The sequence below is a fragment of the Marmota marmota genome, unplaced genomic scaffold (assembly GCF_001458135.2).
Source record: "Marmota marmota marmota unplaced genomic scaffold, marMar, whole genome shotgun sequence".
NCBI classification, from domain to species: Eukaryota; Metazoa; Chordata; class Mammalia; order Rodentia; family Sciuridae; genus Marmota; species Marmota marmota.
In genome coordinates this window covers 23,638,537-23,644,197 of record NW_026000057.1, presented here as the reverse complement: position 1 = coordinate 23,644,197, position 5,661 = coordinate 23,638,537, and positions in this window count along the sequence as shown.

The following is a 5,661-nucleotide window of genomic DNA, read 5'->3' as shown; positions in this document are numbered from 1 at the left end:
AGTTGGAAATTGATAGATTGTTATTTTTCATGATTTTTTAAAAAAATATTTTTAGTTCTGGATGGACACAAAACATTTATTTTATTTTTACGTGATGCTGAGGATCGAACCCAGTGCTTCACACGTGCTATGCAAGTGCTCTACCACTGTGCTACAACCCCAGATCTTTCATTTTTAATGTAATAACTATTTTGGTATTTAGAAAAACAAATTTGGCCAACACAAAAGCATACTCACACATACAATCAAACCATTTGAATCTATTTACTTGTAGTCAAAGAAGGATTAAAGACTGTATAATTTTAATTCCTAGCTTTAAAAGTTTCTATGAAAAGTATGTTGAAATGTGTTTATGAAACTAGATAGAAATTATGAAATGTATAATTTGATGAAAATGAATTTTTCACTAGTTATTCAGTTATTCATATGCTAAGTAGAAAGTAGGTGTCACGAAGTCTTAGTTGAAGAAGAGAAGAGCAAGACATTTCTTCTTCATTCTATTATAACATAAAGTGCAAAAATCAAGAAATCAGACACTTTATTCCCTAGAATCCGGTTCTTTACACAGAAAGTCTTGGTAAGAAGAGTGACTGACAAAAAAGAAGATCCTTTTACCAATGCCTCTTGATGAAAGAAGGATGATGTGTGTATTGGTCTACATCTGATAAAGCAGACAGCTAATTTTGTTTTATTCTTTGAAATAAATAAATGAATTGATAGAGATAACTGTAAAATATATTATGTGCAACAATTTTGAAATATATATGCACATGTGAAATGATTAATTCTATTTAATTAACATATGTATTACCTAATATAGTTATCATTTTGGGTGATAATTTTGTAGTGTGCACTTCACATCTGGTCTCTTAGCATTTTTCAGGAATACAATATACTGTTCACTGTAGTCATCATGTTATACAATAGTTCTTGATCTCCTCCTATCTAGCTGAAATGTGTACATTTTGGCCAACGTGACCCTAAACTCTTCCCATGTATTGTTTTTGTCTCTTTTCAACTAAGAATCAAAGTCTGAATGACTCTCAGAATTTCCAAATCAACAAACATCTAGATTATAAATTCAAAACCCCATTTCATTAAATTCAGTTAATAAGTTTGGGTTCAGAGCATCACAAAACCTTGATAATATTTTTCTTAATATATGTGTTTCATATTCACTTGAATAATCAGTGATTTTTAAAAATTCATTATCATATAGTGTATATTATATAACAGTAAAATAGTACAGAATGTCTAGAAATATTTCAGTTTAAAGGAACCTCTCAGTCACGAGAAAGATGCTGTTGAAATGAAACATTTTAATGTCTGACTGTCTTGAATCTTATTTTGCCTAGATTTCCCTGAAGCAAGTGGGCTTCGTCTGTATAAGATTTCTTAGATGGCTTAAATTTATACTCTAGCATTGGGAACTCTGCCTACTTTAACAAGCATTCAACTAGCTTTGCAAAAGTAGTGTATGGAGATTTGTACCTTCTTTGAATATTCATTCCACGCAGTTGCTGATTCTTAAGGATGTGGCATGCATACAATTTCTTGAATGCTGTGCCCACAAAAGAATCTATTTCAGAACAGCATTGACACTCTTGTCTTAAAGAAAGAAAAATAAAGAATATAAATCAACATTTTCCTTAGTCCCACCACAGTGTTTGGTAAATATTAAGTTTCAGTTAAAAATAAGAACAATTATTATGAGAAACAATGGAAGTATTATTTTCCTAATATGCATATTCATTAAAATGATAATATATAATTCCTGATCTTATTACATGGAAAAACTCAATGGAATATTTTAACTTTGAATTTTTGTACTGTGAAAACTCTGATATTTGATTTCTCTGAAATAAAATTTGAATTTTATTTGCTTTCTCATAGGGACTCATAACTATACTCTGCCTTCTGGTAATGCTGTATTTCTGGGTACAATAAACTGTAAATAATTTGTGTCTGCCCAGTTGGGTCACAGAGTATGCCCTTCTGTACTATTTTACTGTTATATAATATACACTATATGATAATGAATTTTTAAAAATCACTGATTATTCAAGTGAATATGAAACACATATATTAAGAAAAATATTATCAAGGTTTTGTGATGCTCTGAACCCAAACTTATTAACTGAATTTAATGAAATGGGGTTTTGAATTTATAATCTAGATGTTTGTTGATTTGGAAATTCTGAGAGTCATTCAGACTTTGATTCTTAGTTGAAAAGAGACAAAAACAATACATGGGAAGAGTTTAGGGTCACGTTGGCCAAAATGTACACATTTCAGCTAGATAGGAGGAGATCAAGAACTATTGTATAACATGATGACTACAGTGAACAGTATATTGTATTCCTGAAAAATGCTAAGAGACCAGATGTGAAGTGCACACTACAAAATTATCACCCAAAATGATAACTATATTAGGTAATACATATGTTAATTAAATAGAATTAATCATTTCACATGTGCATATATATTTCAAAATTGTTGCACATAATATATTTTACAGTTATCTCTATCAATTCATTTATTTATTTCAAAGAATAAAACAAAATTAGCTGTCTGCTTTATCAGATGTAGACCAATACACACATCATCCTTCTTTCATCAAGAGGCATTGGTAAAAGGATCTTCTTTTTTGTCAGTCACTCTTCTTACCAAGACTTTCTGTGTAAAGAACCGGATTCTAGGGAATAAAGTGTCTGATTTCTTGATTTTTGCACTTTATGTTATAATAGAATGAAGAAGAAATGTCTTGCTCTTCTCTTCTTCAACTAAGACTTCGTGACACCTACTTTCTACTTAGCATATGAATAACTGAATAACTAGTGAAAAATTCATTTTCATCAAATTATACATTTCATAATTTCTATCTAGTTTCATAAACACATTTCAACATACTTTTCATAGAAACTTTTAAAGCTAGGAATTAAAATTATACAGTCTTTAATCCTTCTTTGACTACAAGTAAATAGATTCAAATGGTTTGATTGTATGTGTGAGTATGCTTTTGTGTTGGCCAAATTTGTTTTTCTAAATACCAAAATAGTTATTACATTAAAAATGAAAGATCTGGGGTTGTAGCACAGTGGTAGAGCACTTGCATAGCACGTGTGAAGCACTGGGTTCGATCCTCAGCATCACGTAAAAATAAAATAAATGTTTTGTGTCCATCCAGAACTAAAAATATTTTTTTAAAAAATCATGAAAAATAACAATCTATCAATTTCCAACTATAATAAAATCTTAAGATCAAAATGTTTTCCTTTCTATAGGAGATGATTTTTTTAATAACATTCTGAGATAGTCAGAGTAACTGAGACCAAAATAGTAAATACTAGTTAAAAAGCTTCCTGACATATAAGAAGAAATATCTAGTGTCCTCATTGTCTTGGCCTGGAGCCCACTCGAAAGCAGTGTGAGATAAAAACTTGGACACAGGTATATAATTCAGTAGATATTTCAAGAAAATAAGAGAGAGGGAATAGGGAGAGTGAGAATAAAGGAAGGAAAAAGCCAATAAAGACTGTGTCAATGAGTCATTACTGGGTCACAATTTGAGTATCCTCTGAGAAATGTTGTTAGCTCTGATGCTGGATAGTCTGACTGAGGTATAGTGAAGCACAAATTTGTTTGCCACAGTCACAGTTGAAAGCAAGGTAAAACAGTGGCATATGGAGTGATTTCCTCATTGTATTACCTGTGATCTACTTCTTGTAATGCTGAGATATGCTTGTCCATAATACTGATTCCACTCTGTTATTGGCATTTCAAATTACAGTGGTAGTTAATATTTAAAATAAGAGCACGGAATGAGAGTGTTAGTAAAATTTATCTGCTATTATGGATAAAGACTATAATATATATTCAACTCCTTTTATACCTCCCACTTTAGAGATCCTCTAATCTTAATGGGCATTTATACTTTTTATGTCACAATGCTTACTGAAGACAGGTCTTCAATCTTGAGAATTCTAAGCTCCCAGGTACTTTGCTATTTTCAGTTCATAATTATTACAAATGCTTGTTCACTTGCATCACAGTTAAAAAAAATACTGAAAGGTATCCAAGTGAATTTTATACATTCCAGATTTGTTCCTCTGTGCCCTCATTTTATAGCAGCAAACACTAGCAACTTATTATGGAGATGATGAGATACACTCTTAGATCTCTGATGTTTAATTGTCTGAACTTTGAAATTAAGCCCATAATTTCTACGGACTATTTCCAGACAATGATCAAGTATACAGGGGAATCCAAAGCAAATTCATTCCCAGGTGGTGCAGAATTCTTTGATAAGCAGCTTTGACTCAAAGACACCTTGGTAGTCTTACCAAACTTTCGTGATGACACTATGTCTGAGATGCTTCCATTCAAAGTTGCTTCCTTCTTCTTCTCACTCACTTCATTTGGGATTTGAAATTCCTAAGAAGTCTGATGGGATTCCCAGCTTCCTTCTCCTTCCTTCCCAATTTCTCTCACAGATATTGCCATTTTAGATCTCTTTCATGGCTCATTCTGTCCACTGTCCATTTCCTGGAGGTCCTGATTATACACTAGTGATACTGGTATGGTGAACTTTATAGAGATTTCCATAACAAATAGAGAGGAAGATGAGTGTTTAAGGCAAGGGTTTGGAAGTTTTTCTTCAATAAAGAATGTCTCCAGGCACATCCTGGTGACCCAGAGAGAGGCCCGCCCCAGCTCCACTTGGGCCAGCAACCCCCAGAGAGGCCCGCCTGGAGAAGCACCCCGCGCCCTGGCAAAGAGGGACCCCCATGTGCGTTGGGGTTCCTTATTCATCAGAGTGGCTCCATAGCCCAATATGAAGATACATATAGTCTTGAGACTGCAAGTGCCATGAAACTGGGATATCGCCACTTCTATCAAGGGACAAAAAAGGACCTGGTAAGATGTCACCAAGGTCCCTGTGGGCCTAGCTACACCAGAGGTATCTCTACTAGGGGTGCTAACAGTTATCCTGTTCTGAGGTAACAGAGAGTCTTGCATGGGGTTGCCTCTCTCTTGTTTCTCCTAATAACAGCCAACTTCTTATGATTACCCTTTCACTAGTCATACTCTAATGCTCCTATATTCTTACGTCCTACCTCATAACACCTCAGCCAACCCCCTAGACCCCCCTTTTACCATTAGAAACTGTAAAACATTATACAAACCTATTGACTACATGGTAGAAGATTACCAAACTCATCATTTCTGATTATAGCAACAAAACTGTAAATGTAAAAATAGAAGCTAACTGATCTATGGCTGCACATTGGGTATATTGAGTGCAGTGATATTGATCTCCCTCTTAAAGTTGAGGTATTGATAACCTGCAGGGACACTATAAGACAATAGTGCAGAAGCTGTAATACCTCAGATCTACACTGCAAGAGAAGAAGACACGTAGATATCATGAAAAAACAAGGGAGGAAAGTGCCCCAAACAAACCAAGATACTACAACAATAGAATTCACAGATAGCACAGTAGATGAAATGTCAGAGAAGGAGTTCAGAATATACATAACTAAAATAATCTGGGAATTAAATAATGATCTAAGTGAGCAGATATAGGCAAAAATCAATCACTTCAACAAAGAGGTAAGAGAACAAATACAGGCAACCATGGATCACACCAACTAAGGGATA